The 24,376-nt window shown below is 29.2% G+C and overlaps 1 protein-coding gene across 1 annotated transcript in view; it reads right to left on the bottom strand.

Moving 5' to 3' along the window:
- LOC113548728 (transcription factor mef2A) overlaps window positions 1-21,228 on the bottom strand; it is a 55,704-nt gene extending 34,476 nt beyond the window's left edge. Inside the window, exon 1 of the mRNA XM_026949768.1 lies at window positions 21,056-21,228. The gene's annotated coding sequence lies outside the window, so the exon portion shown is untranslated. The remainder of the gene's footprint in view (window positions 1-21,055) is intronic.
- Window positions 21,229-24,376: the final 3,148 nt, after the last annotated feature.

Raw genomic sequence — 24,376 nt, 5'->3', positions numbered from 1 at the left:
AAAATAAAAATTATACGTATATTGTATAATATTTACTAAATTCAAATGTATTCAAATTGTAAAAAACAAAAAAATTTACTTAAATGGATTGAAATATAGACAAATTATCACAAAAATCAATAAAGATTATTATATTACTTTGTAGAATACAAGTTTAAATAATACTTAATGGCGACAAGTTTAATTTTACTTTTAGACATATTATAAAGGTTTCCTTAGTGTATTTCAGAATTATAAAGGAAAACAAATTTAGGCCCTTTCTATCATTTCAAGATGTATACAAAAAAAATAATACGCAACGACTTTTCATTAAAAAAAGGAACTTATTATCTTCCATAGTGAAAACCGAGTGTTTGTCGTGTAACAAGATATGCCTTTATACTCCAATTTACTTGCACACGAATATCTTACGCCCGAGAAAGGTAAAGGCACTTGTAAACAAACAAACAAAAAAAACGTACACTTCATCAACCGTAAGGTGAATTTCAGTGAATTTGTCAAATCCTCTCGTTGGATAACGGCGTGTGTATATATATTGTATATATGATAGTCCCCATACGCATTTCAAACGCTCTGCCGGTGACAATTAACTGGGCTATTGTTACACTAATGACACTAAGGTTATCTACCCTGACTGCAACACTGCACGCAGAACGTTTGGACCGAACTTTATCATTATTATCACCATAGTCGGTTTTCTTAGCTACTGTCCGAGAAACGTCGGCCACCGCCCGCGTATGTCCCTCCTGTTGTCTTTGGTCCCCCGAGCTTTTGCGAGTAATTAATTAAAGGGGTAGTGTGGTGCGGTACGGTGGCGGGTGCGGGAGACGCCGAGGAGAAGACTAAAAGGGACACACGGGCCTACCGACCACATGAAGCCGTCCTTTCTCGTGCTTAATCGATATTCATACACATACTCGCACACGTTCACATACACGTATATAATATGTATATATATACTATATATATGTGTGTGTGTGTGTGTGTGTGTGTACATATACGTGTAGTATATACATAATGTATACGAATATAAATGTTTGTATGTGTGTGCACACGCATGCAAAAGGGAGACGTGCGTGTTTGTGTGTGTTGGCTTGTGGCCGACATTTATTCTTAAGTCTCTGTGTGTATGTCCGGCAACGACGCGAGGTGGGGTCGGCCGAAGAGAGTTGGCGGACGGCGGAGAGAGAGGAGATATTGCTCGTACTAACACGGGGTCCGGGGTTGAGGTGTGGATGAGGCGGGAGGACGTGTATGGCCGGGGTGTGTCATGGTAAGGGTAGGGGGTGAGTAGGTGGTAGGGTACTAATGTCTTATGTGTGTGACGCAGAAACCCCTAAACTTGCTCACGCGATTGTGAACGTATACGTATATCCTTTATAATGTGTTCGTGTGTAATAACGAAATTTAACTTTGGGCCCAACTAATCTACATGAGGGAAACGGACCGGGGATGGCCGGGGATCGATAATGTTTCTCTGAAAACACACATGCACGTTTTGTTCGACATGCCAACCCGTGGCCGGATATGCGTCGTGGAGGGCATTTTTTTTTTCGTTTTGTTTCACACGAAACAATAACGCACGAAAAACCATACAGTTATCAAACGCCGCGTGTATGGCGTATGCATGGACGATATAACAACCACACTATGTGTACCTATATACATCATGAGTGCGCTACAGCACCAAACGACCAGTCCCGTTTTTCACTACCTACCCACATACTATATACAATATATCTGAATGTACAAAGGAAGTTCATATATACACACACACACACACACACACACACCGTGCTATGGTATATGTTATATATGAATACGCTTTATGTAACATTCAGTGCGCAGATATATTATAGTACAAGGTATAGAATATTCCCCGAACACGATTTCAGATTTTATTCGATCGCTAATTTATACACCACAGGCACCCTTTTCTGGACTCGGTGGACTCAGTGTCGTATTATTGCAGTGTACGACCTGCGTGATGTCATATCGTTTCATTTAATATCATATGTATATACACACGTACTAATACATTACACATGCGCTTTTGATATATATATATTCACTAACATAATATTGGTATGGTACGTCATACCATAATCATTACAAAAGATATGCCGCCGGTTGTACCGATGAATGTACTATACATATTAAACGTATACGAAGGTGCACCGTATAGTACAACACGCAGTACCGTTCGGCAAACAAACAACCAACCATCGCCGAAATTATTGAGAGTTCTGTGTTTGCGTCGTACAATAATATTAATATCTCAACTACAACACGATATTTATCATGATGCATTACTAAATATATCTAATACCGAATAAAAAATATTATGTACATTGTTCAAGTATAAAAGTTATTATATTATAAATATATAATATCAGTATGTAGATAAGACGATCAGTCTGTTTGATTGTTTCCTCGGTCCGCTGACAACAGTTTCAAAGATTATGACGACGGAGAGAGGATGTATCGGATTGTGTTCGTGATCGGCGGTGCCTCACCCGCGAACAGCGTTTATTGCGTCAGATAATAATAACATGTGAATCGTCGACGGGCCGTTCGGTCTGCGCTCGGTGTATAGACGCGAATACGGTCGACAATGGCGTGACTGCGTTAGTCCTGTGCCGCGGAGGAGACCAACAGACAACAGATTTCGACTGTCCCCTAATTGTGCGGTTTCCCATCTGCACAGAGATGGTACAAAAACGTATAATTGGGATTCCCGTTAATTATTACCGACCGACGTGGTATAGGCCAAACGTGTTAACAATGGCCCATGCTCTCACTTAGCCGCACAGTGCACAGCAGCGAAGAGGATGTGACGGTTATTTCTAAATCAGAGGCTTGGTGGAAGTATGGACATTTACTCGATGTCGTTTATATTGTTGTTGTTGTTGTTGTTATTTTTGTTATTCGTGTACGCGTATATTATTCTTTGCCACGAAATGGATTTATCAAAACGGCCAATTATTATAATATATATATACACCTGTATATAATAATATGTATGTAAGCATATTACATTGTAGAATATATGCGTGTTTCCGACTTGAATCGTTCGCTCCATAAAAAACATATTAATATTGTTACATAATTATGTCGGTCTCTTTGGTTTCATAATAAAATATAGTTTGAATAAAAACTGAGTTGCAAACATTTTAAAAACTTTTTGAATATATGCAAACGAAGTGAAAATCCAGTGGTATTCGATATTAATAATTTAAACAAAAATACATCAATTTCAATAAATAAAATATATTATAATTTATTATTGAATACTATTAATTCTATTTCGCATAATTAAATCATAGAACATTTTTTTATAATTTGTCATTATAGGTTATGGTATAAAATATAAATATAAAAACAACAACAAAAAGTTTATAAAATTATTCTTTTAACCATTTTATCTATCAATTTTTGTAGAATTTTCGTCCTTGTTCAGTTATCCAAAATATTAGGAACGTACAGTATTCCATAAATGGTTTTTCTAGTTAAGTTACACGTGTTTCGCGACGATCTTCAGTTGACAAATGACAATAATGCATTTTAGTCATCTGTTTCCATTAAAGGAGTAAAGAAGATGCTGTCGAAGTATTATACGTGTCATTGAGACTCGAGAGTCAAAATCTCGCATCCATAGTGAGTGACGAAACAAAAGAAAGAAAATAATAACACTAATTTTTACTGATAATAACATAGGAGAACCCGTAACGTGATGTTTTCTCATCACCCGGGGCTCAACAACAAGTAGCGATCGGCGCAGAATCACCCGACGATATTAGTATTGTTATATACCTACACAACGACGATAATATATAATATTATTATATTATATTTAACAACAATGAGACCACTTGCGTAGTGGCAGCGGCGGGGAGGTATCCGAAGATTTCCTGTGTGTGCGGTCCCAGTGTAGAGTGTGTGTGTGTGTGTCTGTGTGTGTTTGTGTGTTTGCGCGGAAAAAACATAATGGCTTGGGCTAATTAGCCAGCAGAGAACAGATCAAAGGTGTTAACAATAGCGATTTTATTCTTAGGTTTTTTTATTTTTATTATTATTTTTTTTTCATTCACCTCGCACTTTTATTTCCCCACCAGTCATTTTCCTATATATATATATATTATTTATTACTATTATATGCCCACGGACGGAGGATGTGACGGTTATTTTGGAATCACCGATATAGTTTGGAAGCGTGACATTGTGGCAAGGAAACGGCACTGGATGGTCACACGTCAGTTCTCCGGTTCATATGATCTTACCGCAACGAAACGAACAGACGACGGCGAGCAGAAAAAAATGTATAAATAGTGGAAAAAACTGAAGGAAATTGTCAAAATCGTGATGGAAAATGCGACGTACGTATAATGATATGAGCACATCACACATACACATGTGTAGTATAGTTGATCATATATATTTCCCAAGTAGTTATGTCAAAATAAAAAAAAAAAAAACACTCACTTAAAATATTTTTGAAAATAATACTATATACACACCCATCCGCCTACTCTAATGGACGTAAGCACTCGTCAAATTGAACGTCTCAGAAAGTCTAAGGATTCTCTAAATCATTATTTAATAAAACAGACAAAGTAAAAAAAGAGACTGTATCGGTTTGTTCATATGATCGATGAATAATAGAAACGTGTGGGTGAATAATCTGGTCGAATTATTAATCGCGATCAGCCAACCTTATCGAATATGTTGTCATTTCGTCCGACAACATTCCTACTATTTTTTTTTATATTTTTATGATTTAATTTTGTTGAAATTGATTGTTTTGTTGCTAAATGAACGATAATGAAGTTGAATTGTACTTCTGTAGACTGTGGGTTTGTATAAATAGATTAACTAAAAAAAAATTCTACATTTTTTTTTAAAAACTGTTAGAATATTATAATGTTTTTAAAAATATTTAACTAAGTATAGTTTTAATACATATCTTTAATTTCTTAGTGATATATTTTCAAATGTTACAAATTTAATTATGCTATAGTACTATTTTTATTTTTCAATATATTCACCGCATATCCGCATTAACAAGTTTAGAAAATAGCTTAAAATATAGGTATGTACCTACACAATAATAAAGATAATACAGATTGATAATCACCGTGTAGTTACGATTGTACGATACTGACAAATTACAAGAGCAATTTTAAAAATAAATATACATATACCTATTGCATATTGTAATAAATCATATAACATAATATTTACGTAATATTATATTTTAAACTATATTGATCGATTTAGATCGATTACGTTTCGAGTTAATTGAAAAACACACACTAATTGCAGTTCCTATGTAATTTAACCAACAAGCGTGGAAGATCATGTCATTGTGTTATACATGTTACGTAAAATTACAAAAACTGTTATGCATAATAGATAAATTAAAGGAGAAAATGTATAAATTTAATGAAGCTCAAACCACAAAAAATATGTTTTTTAAATTACGTATAAGGTATTAAACATATTGCAAACTACACAGATTATTGCGGACTAAATATATTAGGTGTTACATGTTTTGTTGTGGTTATCAAAAATAACCATTATAATTATTGGTATCATCAGCATAATAGATTAATCAAAGGACAGATTGGAGAGACAGATCATATCCTAAAAAAAAAAAAAAAAACATTCCAAAGCTCTCTTAAAGATATTTACTAAATAATAAATATGGAAATACATTTTTGTTCATAAAATTAAAACCCTACATTTGTTAGTCCTTTTTTCAATGTTTTACCTCAGTACGCCCTTTATAATATTACACTAAAAATTAAATAATGCATAGTTTAAAAATGGTTTTTTAAAATACAGAAAACAATAAATTATTTGAATAACGCTGTTAATAACTGCAGTTAATTTTTTTCATGTTTCAAATTCTTACAGCATTTTAAAGTTATCTGTACACTTGCATAAATAAAATTGTTAAATTAACATTATTAGTTGAAGATTAATTTTCCATCAACCTGTTTTAGTTCCAGTTTATAATTTATAGTGTGAATTCGCAGTAGTACGAACTGTAAAAAATTTAAATGTCTCAAATTATTTTATTTTTTAAATCGTTTGTCTATTTTTTATAACTTTAAATTTACATTTTTATACGATAAGCCAATTATGTTAGATTATCTATGTAATAAATAGTTGACACGGCCACACCGTACCATTATCGTTTTTTATCATTAATTATTGTTATGAATTGACTATAGCCAATGTATACATTTATAATTTATAATATTATGTAAATCACCAAATTATGTCAAAAATAGTTTTTAAAAAAACTCAACTATATAGGTACTTATAGAATACGATATTTATTTATTATATTATTAGGTGCCTTAAATATAATAGTATTATTCATGAGTTATTTTTATTTTGGCAAACAATATAATTCTATGCTAAATTATATTAGAGAACAGTAAATCATTTTATATTTTGTAGGATGATCATGTTGTTGATAAAAAGATGCCTTTTTGTGTAAAAAAAAATAAGTGGATTAACCTCAGTTAATACACCGTTTTTTATAAATAATGCATTGACATCGATCGAACATGCTAAAATAAGACTGAACATATTCGAATCGTACACAAGCATAATAGGTTCCTGAATAATAGCATAATTTCGTCGTATTTGCATAAACAATGGTAATTTATAACTTTTATTTTAATATTTTTTTTTTTACCTTTATTAGTTCGATAATAATAATGATACAACGTTCGTAAACAAATGCGAATTAAAACATAATTAAGAACGTCTCCAATAGGTATGCGCAGATACCATTACCTACAGTATATATTGTACTTTTAACTACATATTTGAGCTCTAAACAAACGTTATCATAGCACGATCGTGTTTATTTTATGCGGCACATTAACTATACCACGATCCAAGTCGGGTTAAACAGGTTACGCGGTTGCTTACCACAGGTTTATGGGCTCTCCGAAACAATATTTATTCGGCGACCCGTTTTCATACGTATAAAGAGAAAAACGTGCGAGTTTACCAGCTTTAGAGTACTTACATATTATTATAAGTACGCTGTAAACAGTGTAAACCATAAACATATTACATTATTATCATTATTATTATTATTATTATTATATGGTGGTTAGTGGTAATAACAATATTGTATTAAGTATTGAAGTATAATAATATAATATTATGTTGTACATATACAGGCGTTTGTCGGAATTGACTGCGCGGTGAATACGATACGACTGGAATGCATGTAATATGTATTTTTAATTATTAGGGCAGCAGTATTATTCAAGTGGACGGAGGTTAGATTAGGAACAATATTCTTCATACTATATTATTATTGTAAAACAAAACCGAATTAGTTTTTTTACCTTTCATCAAAGCTCGACACTTATATATTACACTAAGTTGTGGATTACAAAGTATCCAGTATTTATATTTAAATCTGATTAAATTATTGTTACCGGAACACGCATACAATTATGTTATTGTAAATTAATGTAAATAATTCGCCAATACTACAAACAGCAATGAAATGTTTAGATGTTTTTGTTTTCAATACGTTGTAACCTGCATTAAGGCTACTATAGTGTTATTAAATTAAAGGGAAATTTCGAACGATCCGATATAATAATATACAAAATAAATGAATAAGGAAATTAATTTTAAATTACATCAGCCACTGTAAAAGTAAATTTATAATATTTAAATATACAAATAAATGACAGATTATGAAAATCTCAGAGTTGTGTTGTTGTTATTTTAATTACTAATTAGGGTGTTTGCTACTTACATACTAAATTTACACGAGCTACTTTATCATATACAACATAATAATTTCGTTTAATTTAAACTGTGAAATTTATTTGAAAACTGTTAAGTATATTATTTTGGTGACAAAAATAAATTCTTTTAGGTATACACTATAATTCGACAAACTCCGTGAAATATTCCATAACTTTCGAGTCATGTGTTATTCGTTTCTTGATAAATTCAATATTTTTTTTCTATGCCCTCAAGTTTGGAATTATCCGGATTCTATCGAACATTATCGATATTAAATTATAGCCTGAAGTTCGACCACTTAACTAATCGATGATGACTACCTGTATTATAGCGTGTAATAACAATTATTAAGGGCTAAGGCATATTATTATAACACCGCTGCAAACAAAACACGTTACACCATCGCTGTTGACTATGCTATATTGTATTATGTTAGTATAATATACAGCCAAGGGCCTCTTTACATACTTGTTCGTTTCCGAATCGTAGTCTAGTTATCTCGAATAACACAAGACCTATTATTCTTTGTGTACTCGGGCAATACATAATACGAGCACATTTTTTTCCCTTCATATAATATACGTATCAACAACAGAATTAATAAGTGCTCATATACTGTAGGTAGTGGCTTTGTATCTATCGGTCATGCTCTTATACATGCTTCAACACACACGCGGACGGAAAATCAAAAACCATGAACGATCTTCGTTTCTCAAATGTTAATCGTGTATGCAACGTATATATAAATCATACGTTATTCATGTATACCGAGAATGCGCTTGAAATCGATTGTTTTCATTTACATAAACAATATTAAAAACTAAATATATAGTTATATTGAACTGAAGAAACCATAATGAAATCGGTCCAAATGTCCAATAAATTATAATAAGAGCAATTACATTTTTTTTCTTACTAAATTATTCCCAGTTACATAATATTTGAGTTAACTGTCCAGAGTTGAAAAACAACGCAAGTCAATGGCTTAATCATATACCGTGTTATTTTTCCCATACCGGTTGAACGTAAGTTTACTTCGTTACACATAATATTATTAAAAAGACGCATTTGAAGTTGTTTTGTAGAAGATTAAAAAACAAAAACATTCGATAGCTATCGTTATTTGATTACACATAATGTATTCGTTACCACAACTAGGTATAAAGATCGAATATCTTTCGTAGTGGTCGCGGGTCGGACGAACAATATTGGTGGTCACATCGTAAAGGCTGTATTAATGGATTTCATTTAAATGGAAAAGGGTGGGGGGAGAAGAGTTGAAATATATTAGAGCCACGAAGAATATTCATCGAGTGTTTTAAAAGCTAATTAAACCGTATATTATATATATATATATTACGTGAATGAGGGTGGTGGATGCAAGTCGAGACAAAGAAATAAAAGATCCGTGTGCCCGGTGTACGCATTATTAAGAACTTTGGTGCCCCATGTACATATTATACTTCCAGGAAGCAAGGAAGCGAGCGAGGAGCTGGGGTTTTAGGGGGGTCGTTGGGCCAAACAGAAGAAAAAGAGAAAGAATACGAAAGAGTGAGACGGGGCTGCCCAGGAAGAGAGAGTGAGAAGGGGAAGACAGAGAGAGAAAGAGAATGAAAAAGAGAGGGTTTTAAGATTTTATATTCGTGCCGGGCGGTCTGTGACGGGTCCCATCATTTACCCTCGCAGTTTTCTCGTTTCTAATTTCCACCACCGTCCCTCCCTTCCGTCGCCTCGGCCGACACTCCACCGCTGACGCTCGCTGCCCGTACGCCACCGTTGCCTTCTTATTTCTGTTAAAATGTTTTCTCTTCATTCTCAAGTGAAATTAAAATTCTCTCCGTCTTTCGCCGTTCACCCCTGCGTGCCGAAGTTTTTCCAAACCCTTTTTAAAATAAGGATTTCCATATCCCCTCGTCGCGCGATCTTTCTGCCATCGAATCTCCCGGCCGCCCCGCGCCCATTGGCCCGCAGTTTTCTTAACGAACTCATTTCTCTTGGCAATCATGCACGCTTCTTATATATACATGCGTCCCGGAGATTTAACCGAGTATGTAAATACGACGTTTAATTTATATTTTTTAATTATTTTCTCTCTTATTTTTCTTATATCCCTTCGAGCGGGTGGCGGTGTGCACCCCCCACTACCCCACCGACATCCGTACACGTCGCCGCCGCCGCCGCCACAACCACCGTCCACCCACCCCGGACGCGCGATTCAGCCGCACATACACTACACTCCGAGGGCAGATCGTGCATTTAATCCCCTATAAGCAATTATGCACAGACATACTGCAACGGTATAATATTCACGACGTGGCAATATACGATAGAGAGTTAGTATGAAAGAGAGAGAGAGAGAAAGAGAGAGAGAGAGAGAGAGAGAGCAGAACAGAACCGATCCGTCACCAAAATTACTAACACAATAAAGCGTCTTGTGAGCAATCTAAATTATCATCACATGTCTACACACCGCCGTGGTCGCCTCTCCCGCTGTCCGGAGTAGTCGTGTGGCAAGTCATGCAAGTAAAGTACACCGGGGAAGACGTTGTTGCGGCAGTGGAGTCGGCGGTGGTATGGAACGTATTGTCGGATTATTAAAATGGATTGGTGAAATGGGTTGTCCGCCGTTCTACAAACACGCAATATTATATTATATCTCACGCCGACTGATCGCGTCTCACGCGATATTATTACGAGTCTATAATGTTATATTGATTTTCGTTAAAACGATTATTTCAAAATACAATATAATAATAATAATAATTATCATACGTAATCGGTATACGTCGTAAACATACAATGTTATTTTACGGTTATAACACGTTTCTCGTGTATTGTGATATCGACTGAATCTTTATGTTGAGTTTATGATGTCCTCACATGATATCATATTATTATACGCCGTGCGTAGAATTATAATATAAATTGAATTTATCATTGGTACTTATGTGATTAATTTTAATTATAAATTCTGAAACGTGTAGAAATTAATATTTAATACGGATATATATATATATATATATACATTACACCTTCTAAGAAAATAATATATATATTACTTTACCGTAATAATATCGTTTGATTTATATAATATATTTTTATTATTCAAATCAATAATTATCATAGCATATCACGAATAAATAAATAACATACAATAATTATTATAAATCGTGTGATATTTTTTTAAACGTAAATCTATTTTTTTTTTTAAAACTATATTAGCATTTTAAAATATTAATTTTAAAACAATACATATTATCTAATAATTTTTTGATCGTCATATTTTATTATTATTTTTGCATTTTATAACTATGGTACAATTTTATAAAATATTGAATTTGTTAGCATTTATTAATAAAGCATAAGTATTGATTTAACATAAAATTATCAAACAGTAATAAGTTTAACAACAAATTAAAATGTGTATATATTTACATTTTGGTAAATGATAAATCACTAAACTTGAATTAATTCACATATAATATATATATATATATATGTATGAATATTATTGGTTCATAATCACACACAGTAATAATTATGTGAAAAGTATGTTTCATTGTATTGCATTGTATTTGTTTTGTAAAAATACCTAATCATGATCAAATATATACGGACCTATGAAATATTCATACTGAAAAATTTGAACTAAAATCACATTTTAATTATCAGCGTTACCTATCTGAGAAGTTTATCAATACAACAATTCTTTCTTACAACCATCATAAATTCACAAGTTAATATACCAATAGTCTTTAAATATAAGTATACATATGTAATTAATATTTGTGAAAAGAGCCGACCCGAATGACTCTAAATTACCTAAGGGTATTCACATCATTAACAATTTTTCGGCTACTCTATAAAAAAATATAATATTCACAATTTGAAAAGTTTGAGAATTATGTCAAACATAGTGACTAACGTAATATGTCGTAAAAGAGCTGATAAACATCATACTGACAAAAAAGTATAGTTTTATATACATTTTTGTCTATAAAATATAAATTAATTAGGATGATAAATAATATTAAATTTATATAAAGTTATAAAATATTTAAGAAAAAAAACGTATTTTATATTATTACCACTTCTTAAGTTTATTACTTTTTTGAATCTTAATATAAGAATTAATTTCATATTCTAGATATTTGTAAATAAACGAACTTTTAACCAATCTACTCTATTAAATTATTTGTCTGATATTTGTTTTTTATATATTGAAATTCTTAAAAATTATATTAATTCATTATTATTCAAAATATTTAATAATATTTAAGAGCAGGACATTACAAATGCGGATGTATTGTCTTTGTCTTACAAACGTAGAACATCTACAATTTGTGTTCAGCAGAATTAATTTTGTGCGCTTAGAGACTAGAATGAATTAACCTATTTTTAAACTTAAAGTAAAGAACATTATCTGTGGTTTCTTGTTAGTTTCTCATGATATTTAAATATTTAAGCAAGTTATGAATATGTTAAATATTTAAAATAAAAATGCTCATTACTCGTTTAAAAATTAAATTATCCTTAAAAATCAACGAAAGAACACAGATAATATTCTTACATTTAAATGTTATCATAAATCAATTCACTATAATATTAGTTATAACAACATAAAATTGATTATATCGAACGCAAAATGTCACTGCTGTATGTTTATAACACGGGGAAAACACATTTGGGTGTGGCATCCTTTTAATAATTATTGATAATTATTAGAAACGTTTAATTAGATTCTTAAATATTCCGAATTAAATGCCCGATACTATGTCTATTTAGTATTCATAAGTCTTCATGTATAAAATCTATACATAATATTCCTAGTTGTAGTATTACCACCCAAGTTTTGCGTGCATAACATTGGAACTAATTTTGGTGCGGATTATGCTATCTAAATATTAAGTATACCTTTATTGTTGTAGTATTATAATTTAGTACAAAGTCTAACAAAATATGATTTTCAAAAACATTGGGAAACCAACATTATATTTATAACATTTTTTTTTTTTTTTAAGTCGATAAAACAAATTAAATTTATCATTATAATAATAATTCGTCTACATTTTGTTTACAAAAGTATGAACAAGAACTTCTTTAAAATATAATAGTTTTATCTACGTTCAATTATTTGAATTTGATAATTTATTATTGTTTTTTAATTCAGTATCACAAGATAATCCTTCAACCTATACCGAGGCGACCGAAGTTGGAATAAAGATAATGTTTAGATTGTTAATACAAATTAATTTTTCAATATTGTACGTAACGTAGTGGTATACGGTTTAAATTGAATGACTAGAATTTAAACATAACATATTATTATATCGAACAAACATGTTTATTGTTTATGTAATCACATAAACTAAATTAGCAGTTCGATATCCGTTGCAGGCACGGTAAACGTGCAGTACGAGTATAGTATTATAATGAATAAAGATGAGTATCGGCTTTTGGTCCGTGAACTGTTGGTGGATACGAAAAAATAACATTATAAACGAAAAATATTATTATTGGTTATAGAGTGTTATAGCGTATATTGGAACGATGTATATTATAATTTTAGTTTTTGAGAAATATTTTCGTGTACCGAAGAAGTGGTCGTGGCTCGAATGTGCGTGCGTGCGCGTGTGCGTGTATGTATATATGTGTTTGTGTTAACGTATAAGTACAGCGAGTTTTCCGGACAGTTTTCTTCACGATGAGAGATCAATGATGCATCCGGTGTCGGATCCATTGATGTACCGATACGGCTGGGCTGCCACACACAAACCGAGTGTGAAATCGCTCCATGCATGCACGCCGCGACTATGGATTCCGACTTCATTCATTCCTCGGCCTGCCCTCTCCTTCCATCCCCCCTCGGGACCCCCTACGTCCCGTCATTCCCCTTGTGCCATACACTCCTCCACAGCTTCTCGTCCTCCACCGTCCTACCACACGACGCAACGGAATTCATTCATGTATACGGACCATGACAAAAGTGATACCGAAACACACAGGTTCGTATATATAACAACTCACGTACACATTCTACGGCGCGGCGGCGACACACACACACACACACACACACACATACACACGCCTTGTCCATTGATATTATCCGGGGAAACCACTTAGCCGGCCGTGGGCTTGTTACGGACAAAAGAGACCGGCGGCGTAGTCGGCGGTTATGAAGAAACGTCGAAAAATCGTTTCCGCTGTACGTTTAGGTTACCGTAAACATGATATGTGATAACGTTGCTGCAGCAGAAGTATATAGCCTACCACATTGAAGAGACGATAAAAATGTGGCCTTCCGATTTTTAGTTTTAAATTTAGTTTTTTAGCTCACTATAATTTAACTAATAGTTACCAATTAACCCGAAATAATAAATATTTTTTGAAGAATTATTTACGTTCATCAATGTACTATGTATAATGTATTATCTATATTATAATAAACAGATAATATATAAATTTATAACAAATAATTGGATACTTTGTCTTAAGGATTGTTTATTATAATGTTATGAATAACAAATCAAATGTTTTTTTGTTATAATACTTATAACTTTATTTGTTGTAAAAGATAACAATTTTTTAACTATTTTTAGTAGTTTATTATTTAATTCAAATTATAAATTTATTTTATAAAATTATAACTAAATTAAAAATCTCAGAGTAGTCACATCTCCATCTAAATTATAAAAACCTTTAAATTCCATTAAGAAAACAAATATTGGTTTCAAACGGTATTAATTATGAATTCTTATAGCTTTACTATAACTGCGTACAAATCTTAAAGTTTGAATATCGTTTCCATCATTTAATTATTTAAATATATAACATTAAATTATGCTTATATATAATTTTATAATAACCAATCGTAAAATGATATATTATCGTTTCAATATTTTATAAAAAATATATAAATATTACTGAGAAATTAGATAGATAAAAATATCAGAAATATTTAAAGTAAAAATAAAATATTAAATACTTAAACGTTTTTTTTCTTTGTAAAAATATATTTTTAATTCTAAGCAAAGTGAAGGAGCTATTGGTTTCATAATTTAAGAGCACAGAATGTTTCATATAGAATTTTAATAAATTTTAAATTGAACGTGGTTTAATTTTAAATCAATAATTTTTAATGTAATTGTTAAAAAAGTGATAAAAGAATTTCAGTTAAAAGTTTAAAAAAAATAAGCAATCGAACGTTTTTATGAAATCTATTATATATTTTATATTTTAACACTATCAATGAACGAACACTGGTGAATTTTATAATGCACAGTACCTACCCATTAGATTATTATAATAGTTGTAAAGTGCAAACTTTAAAAATCGTGACGAATTTTCTATGAAATATGGATGTTATTTAAAATTGAAAAATTGTTTAATGTCAACATAATGGCATAATGTAAATCAAGTGTTATTTCGTGATATTTTTTAACGTGATACTCAAATATAAAAGCTACCCTCCAATTAAATAACCATCAAGACACATACGCATTTCCGGCACAAATAAATGAGCTACGTATACTACATACCTATGTATATTACACGGCAAAACAATGAATCATTATTTTTTTTTCTGGAAACATATGTTTTTTTTTAAATCAAGTATAATGAGATTTTTACTACATTTTCAAAAGTATTATTATATTATTCTTTAAACATAAAACACAACAATTTTCAGAATATTTATTTGAATTTGTTTATGTTTAAATAACATTATGTATTTTTACCTAGGAATACCTGCTATTGTTTTTTATATATTTATTTTTTCATAAATATACCGTTAAAAAATATTTTAAATATTTAAAATAAAATAATTTCTCCTAAAAAAAAAAAAAAATAATAATAAATTTAATAAACATATATGAAAAAATGAAGTGTTCAATCATTTATAAACATTTTTTTTTTTTTTTTTTTAATATTCAATTTTATTAATTTAAAATATTAAATTTTGTTTATTAAACTTCACTAACACATTTTTTATAATAAAACTATTATTAAAAAGTCAGTATGACGCCTATATACTTATAATATCTCAAAAGCATAATTATAAGTATTATTTATTATTAATAGATTTATAAATAAGTCTAAATAACTTATATATTCCATTGTATAATAGAAGATGCATTATAAAATGATTATTTAAATAATAGTAGAATAATTAAAAAGTTTCTAAACAAATATTTTTTTTAAGAATAACAAAACAATAAGAAGACGCTTTAGAAGTATATATTATATGACCTATATAGGTTATATGTTCAAATATGTTGTCAAAATTTGAATTTCTAATGATCTTTAAAAATATAGGTGGCTTTACGCTAAACTTTTTTTACATTTTAGTAAAATAAATTTATAAGGAATCTTGTATGTTATTTTTAATTTCTAAGGTATTAAGGTATCAAAATTAAAATTGTTAGGTATTTTTAACAACAAAATGGTTTGTACGTTTTCATAACTTTATTACATTTTATCAACATTTAAACTTAATTTGCTTTTAAAAATATGTGACGTATTTTTCAATATTTTTGGGTTGCTTTAAAAACAACTGTATTACATTTTTATGTTTTATTCAAAACAAAAAGTTAATGATCCATAACTTTAATAAACGTATTCAATCTTAGATATTTATAATTTTTTTCGTTTCTTGTAAATATTATTAAAAACATTTATTGAAAATGTCAAGTCTATGATAAAGTTATTTATTTTTAAGTTACAAAAAACGAAAGCTATCTTATTAAAAACTGGTTTTGCGTAAATATTTCCATTTTTCACCCCGATTAGATTATTTTGTTAAATTCTAAGGAATATTTTGTCAACCTCGTTCCAAGTACAAACTATTTAGATTCATTTTTTACCAAAAAAAAAAAGAACACATTTTATCTACTATTAAGAACTGTTTTCAAAGACAAAAACAGATTTAATTTTCAAAACCCACATCATTATATAATCAATACATTCATTACTCTGCAGTTAAAAATCTAAAATTACATAACTATTTTTATTACAAATATTTTATTTTTCAATTGAATATTGATGCCATTTAGCACTTTGTAAGAAGACGTTAAATATTTTTTATTTTGATAATATTAAAAACACAAATGCAATAAGAAAATAAAAAAAAAAGTTACGTAATAGTAATATAGTAATGGATGTATTCAAATAAAATGCAAGTCTTAAAAATATAAGCGTTATCACTAGTATCTGGACAAAGAAAGTAATTAATTTCAATATAAAATAAAAATATCAAGTATTATAAAATGTTATAAATAATATGAAGTTGATTTAAAACGAAATAGAACCATTTAATTATTTAATCACCGTCTAAAATGTATATCAATATTTATAAATAAATATAGTAATAAAAAAAAAAAGTTAAGTTAAAATAAAACACATTAACGGGTAGATCTATAGTTCAAAAATAATTTTGGCTAGTATGAATCTTGTATACAATATTTTTTAACGTAGATACCTAAATATCCCCCATTATCTATCCTCTAAAAAAGTACTGATAAACAAAAAATTTTTAAACAACTACCTCTTTAAGTAATTTTTTTTTTATCCGATGAATGAACCAAATAATATGTATCATCGATTTTTAATAACTGATCTCTAGATTATAGTAAAAGAACTAAAATAAACATATAAAATACCAGGGCCATTCTAAAAATAAAAAGTCTATAGTATACCTTAAGGCATCGGAAGCACTACACACTTTCAAGTCAAGAAAAACAATTACATATATATATTTGGATTTGGTTAAGATGTAAATATCTATAGTAAATTAACTTTCCAGAAATTATATCAAATTTTTATTATTTTTTTAGGAAGTCAAAAATAGTTAGCGTTGTTGCACTGCAATAGGAAATAATAATAAAAAGGAAATAAAAGCGAATATAATATTATACTACAGTGTAAAGGTACGGCTTTTAGATGAAAGTAAGAGACACAATCACAACCACGTTGATCAAATGACTATCTATGTAGTACGTATATGTATAATGTGTGTGAGTACCGCGTGTCATTAATTACTATCTTAAACTATCTATATATCTGAATTGTGTTGGCATTTGATCATAATTTATAATATTATCGTGATATAGCTCGTATTCGGTATACATTGTATGTATATTATCATTGAATGCTAAAAGCCGTAAAAAGTATCTTTTACAACGTGCGAAATAAAACGAAGACGAACCATATTATATTGTGTATCACAAGAAACGGGTTATTATACATTATAATTTATTGATACTAACTGCGATAACCTTTTACACATATTTACTAAGTGTAAAATAATATTTTGATATAAATCAATTACCTCTTAAAACATTAACTTAAATAAATATATAGTATACACACTATTAGGCATATTAATATTATAGTGTAGATACTAGATAGATACATCATCGATCGATACAACAACAATAGTTATCATTGCTTAATATTCGTTGTGACTTATACAATACAGTATATAGCCATGTAGGTATACAAGACTGAAACGTAAAACAATTAAATTGAATGTACGTGAAGAATTTATTTTTACGTTAGAAATTTAGAATATTATATTAAAATAAGAAACAATGTAATTTGAACGAAATTAATGATTTATATATTCACATATCGAGTTAATTTAAAATAATTTGTTAATAACAAATGAAAAAATACCTTAGAATTTAGATTAATTTCGATAATATTGAAAATAATTTAACACTAATCGTATTTCAATACTTTACTAGTTAAGAATCATGACAATAATGTCAATATCGACGTAATATACATATGAATGTATAATGTAGGTAGATAAAAACCGAATAAAGAGCGTGGACAAAGTTTTATTTTTTACGCGAAAAAAGAGCTACTTTGGCATTTTGGAAACCTATTATGTTTATAATAAAATTTAGACTTTATAAGATAGTTTAGACTTGATACAGTATATATCGCCCGCTATGTCAAACAACTACAATGAGGGTAGTAAAATAATATTAACTACCTTTTGCGCCAAAAATAAAAAGATACGGTTTTTCCCATTGCCAATTCGCATTAAATTTACCTACGTTATACATTTTTATTTTTAACATTCTATTGCTTATGATATATGTACGATATAACGTATATGTACGTATGACTAAAACTTTAAACCACCAATAACTAGGAATCCTTTAATGTTCACATCAATGAACAATTTATTTTATAATTCACATCCTAATATTTTACATTTTTAAAAATTTTAATTAAATTAGATCAAATAAATGTTTATATTAAAAGCAATATTAGCTAGTATTAACAGTATTCCCAACCATCCAAAAAATTCACAAGTTAAAATATAATAAAAAAACTTTAAATGTAATACATTATTATAAAAACAAAAATTGACGTGTTATAAATACGGAAAAATAATTTTATTTAACTATAATAAAGATTAGATTGTTTTAAAAAACATAAAAGTGTGATTGTTGATAATTATTATTTTGAAAAAAATGTATTTGAATAAAAAAATATGTTAATTTATTATAATTTTTTTTAAAAATCTGTAGGTATTATTCATTGTTATAATAGTCTATAATTTGAAAAATTGTATTATTGACAGTCAATTGAGAACAGTTTTATCTATTATAACAATATTTATATATTTAAAATATTTAATTGATTATTATCATGTAAAATCACTGTACAACATAGATAAATTTGGGCAGTTAGAAAAACTATTAACCTTTTTTATTTTGGCGCAGATGGGTTGTACCCAAGATGAATTATTTTTTTTAAAAACAAATGGATGATTCCACTCGTATACTTATTTTTGTGTAATAATTTAAAGTAATAATTAATTTTCTAATGATTTTTATTTTTAAAATTTATAAATTTAAGGTTCAATACGAAATCTTAATTACTTTATATTAGTTTATAACTATAATCATCTCAAAATGCAAGTAAATTAGGGATTCAGAATAATTAGAAAGTCTGAAACAGAAATAATTATTATTCGAACTATACATGCAATTATTTCTCAATTTATTATAGATATAAGTATGATAAAAGTTGGATTTCGGGGTATCAATGATTTATATTAGTACAATTAACTAAAATAGAAGAGAAAAAAAATTAAAACAACATGCAAGGATAATTCATAAAATTTATTGATAGCTTTATAGATATATATGCGTATATAGCGTATACCGATGAAATCATGTATAATTTAACATAATATATTAGCATAAAGGCAATAATCATGTTAAAATTTTAATCAAAAGTAAATTAAATCACATGATTTGAATAGTTCTAGTGACTAGTACTAATAGTTATAAATATAATTATACAGAATATTTTTATATATTTAAATATATAATTATTCTAAATAAATAAATTCCAAGTATTTTTTTTTTAATGTTGTTATAATTTATCCAAAATCACAATGGAAGAATTATTTAATAAGTATATAAAATAAAACAGATTTCCATCATTATACATAATATTTTGTTTTAAATAATTAAATCAATTAGCCTAATATAAAACTAAATTCTGTGTCTACTTTATATCTAATAAAAATAATAACATTTAATATTGTACAATAATGTTGACGTTAAAATAAAACCTCTAGTTTATTTATGTATAAATTAATTTTCTTCAATTAATTAAAAAAATTTAAAAATTTATGAAATGTTAAAATAAAAATGTATAATTTAATTCACTTTTTAAATCTAATTATTTTAATAATTATTATTGTAAACCAAAACCCACTAAACCTCTCATAAAAAAAAATGAAAAAAATGTATTAGTTATAACTTATAACTTATAAGTTTGTAAGTATGTAAGTGCAAGGTAATTAAATGTAAATACTACCCGACTTGTATGATATCTAATAGTTTATAATACTTTTGTGTATTATAATTGTTTTTATTTTAATTTGATTTATAATATTATATTATTACAATACTGATACGGAAGAAATGTAAATCAGTAATTTATTTATTATTGAAATATTGTTTTAAGTAATAATTATTGACGTATACATTTTTTGTGGATTTCTTATAACTGTTTCACTGTAACTGTACATACTTGCATAATTTATTAATTCATAGTGTCGATTACAACAAATTGAACAGGACAATATCATCACATATATCTGTACCGATGGGCGATGTATCACACACAGATACACTGTGACTTAGCGGGGTGCCGTTAAAAACAAGGATTGTTCGTTATCATTTAAATCGTCTATGTAAATTCTCTATTATAATTAATTAATATATTAGACACTGACCTTTGTAATAATTTCGGCTATTCCTCGGTACTCCAATTGTATCACGTTATACTGGTGCAGTTTATTCGTTTATCCGCCGCCGGACCGTCCGATATACATAATAAAATATTTTTTTTGAAAATTGCGGAAATAGCGCGCGAAAAAAAAAATTGTATTATCTGTTTTGTCCGATTGAAACGACGGTAACAGCAACGAGTACAATTTTCTGTTTAGCAGCGTAAGGAAATAATATGAATGAAAAATGTAAAGAAAAAAAAAATTACAAGATTAACATTATGTTATTATGATAGTGAAGTTAATAATAAATGCGGGTTTTTTTCGTCAACGTGTGACAAGTGTCACGTTTTACCATGTCTCATTAGCACGTGCAACCTGATACACCCGGTGGCGAACGCGAAACTGTTGCATACATTGAAGATTGGATCCCACCCGATCGCCGGGCTCGTTCTTCTTTTACGGTGTTCTCCTCCTTCCATTCAATAACCAGCGACGGCGACGGCGGCGACGGCAGTGTCTGTGTGTGAGTATCAATATTATATTATAATAATAATAGTAGTAGTAGTAGTAGTAGTAGTGTAGTAGTAGTAGTAGTAGTGGTAGTAGTAGTAGTAGTAGTAGTAGTATTAGTAGTAGTTATAGTAATAGTGTAGTACCTTGTACACCTACCTGTGTAGTGAGTAAATTACTGTCGCATTACCTGTATGATTTTTCCTGGCACTAAGTTATTTTTTTTTTATTATTATTTATTTCCACCTCCCCGGCTATACGTATAAATCTTTTATCGTCTATCCATCTCGTTTTGTCCTCCACGTATGTACCGCATTGTTTAACCCCGTTGCGTTGTCGTCGTCGTACTCCATCGCCTACACGGCCCCGACACATGTAACCTCCACTGCTGGCAAGCCGTCTCAATGATTGAAAACGTTGAGGTTATGAGCATTGTTAATATGTATGCTTGTGTGTAAATAGTGAGGAGGAGAGATGAAAAACAAACAAAAAAAAATATTATGTTCTCGTGACGATAATAACGATCGGTAGTAATTGCAATTTTAACTAATTTTTAAATATTTTTTACGAATCACTCAATGTACTTTAAAGAATTGATACGTCTTGTATGTAAGATATAATGTATATTCTGATTGTATTAGGTACCTATATAGTGTGTAAACATATCAAGCAATTATTTGTAGTCGTAAATAATACTGATTATAATTGATTGTCATTTTAAATATCAACTTAATTTTGATACGAACAAAACAATTGAACTTAATGTATTAATTCAAATCAATGACATCTAGGATCTAGAAATATTGTAATTTATATATATTAATTATAATTAGTATGCTTTACTTTGCGAAATAATTTTTATATTTAATTATATTCCGTAAAATTATTTTAAAATAAAAGTGCACACTAAAAATTGTACACCAGATAGTTATTAATTGTCATTTATCACTTCATTATAGGTATTTTTGGTATTATAAGATTTTTTTGTTTTTTTTTTATATTTTAAGGAACTTCAACGCTGGTGATAAAAGTAGAGGTGTTGTATAAATATTTAACGTAATTATACTAACATCTCAAAATGAAATAACCATAGTAAGTTTGTCTCTTAATATTTTATACTTAATATCCACAGACGGATAAAATTGTTAATTTAATATCGTGATTAAGTCTTAAGTGTATATAATATATTTATAAATTAGCTATGTAATACGTATATATAATGATACTATCGGGGTATATTTTTAATATCTTACAAAACATAAAATTCAAACTTACCAAGTTGTAAGGTGCGTAATTTCATTTAATACCACTTAATATATTAAATGTCTATTATTATAATATACCTACTCTAAAATCTAGAGTCTACATGAAACTGATGTAAAAATTAACCTCAGTTATAATGTTGAAAAAAAAATAAGTTACGTTTTTGTGAAAGATTACAGCTTGATTATAAATCATAATAGTTGTGTAACTAATAATAGTATAATAACTGTTATACCTGGTCTGTATATATTTTACATCGATGAAGAGTGAAGACCAATAATATCGATAGGGTAATTTATACTTCAACTATGACCTACATATTATAATATAGTTGATTATCGATCGGTACCTATAGGCTATAAAGTCATAATACATCAATGCGCCGAATAATTTTTTTTATCATACGATGTGTAATATGAATATGTGTTTATTTGATCATTGTAGGCTAATTCGTCGAAAACAAATGAGCATAATATATTCTATATCTATATTATAGACCAACTATCGATTTAAAATTTAAATTTTAAATACAAATCTTATTGAATATAATATGAATTTAAATTATATTTATATAATATATGTATGTATAATAATTATACATCGAATGCGTATAAATATATTATAATATAACGAAGAAATATAACAGATACGTGTTTATAGAAATAAAGTAAATATAAATATAAGTAAGAAATATAAAACCGTATATATATATGTGTGTGTGTGCGTGTGTGTATTATATTATAGTTAGGTACTGGTTAATTAGTGTTATTAATTTGGAAATATCTGTATATCAATTATCAAATTGACGGTATCAATTGTAACGGTTTGATTCATTTTGTACTATTTCTTCTGCTTCGTTATTATTTTTGTTATTTCGTAATACATTTAAGCAAGTTTTATTGATGTATTTATTGTAATGCTTGCAAGTTACTACAATTTGCAATACGCTCACAAGTGTCCAAACTTGAATGCCCTACCGTAGAGTGTCGATGTTTATTGTTTAGTTTGGGGGGAGCGGGGTATAGGAGGGAGTTTTGATTGTTATCAATATCTGTCCTGCACGTCAGACCATTTAGAGCGACCGAATATCAGATAGGTCACTCTGGAGGAGAAGGGCGAGGGAGACAATGGGCGACCGCCGTCGTCGGGGGAGATCACGCGAGAAGATCGTCCGATCAATCAAACCCACGCGACTTGGACATACACTCACTCGCGGGGTCTCACGACTGGATTCTATGTTTCTGTGTGTGGAAAATGAATACTTGTTGTATAAAGCATGTTGGCATGTATATAGCGACAACTTTCACTGGGAATAGGACGGATATTTTTCTGGGGACAGACCGGAAATGATTGTGGACGGACGGACAGACCAAGGAGATGCGATTATGTTGTTGAGGGCAGTGAACGTGGTCCTCACGAAAACCTAAAGCCGCTGACGGCCTTGTGGATTGTACCTAATAAATTTATAGTGTTTCAATTGAAAATATGTGTTATTATAGTATAAATAGTTATTACCTATATCATATTATAATATAACTATATTAATATTTT

The sequence above is a fragment of the Rhopalosiphum maidis genome, chromosome 1, assembly GCF_003676215.2.
Source record: "Rhopalosiphum maidis isolate BTI-1 chromosome 1, ASM367621v3, whole genome shotgun sequence".
Classification (NCBI taxonomy): domain Eukaryota; kingdom Metazoa; phylum Arthropoda; class Insecta; order Hemiptera; family Aphididae; genus Rhopalosiphum; species Rhopalosiphum maidis.
This window is presented reverse-complemented; position numbering and strand designations above follow the sequence as displayed.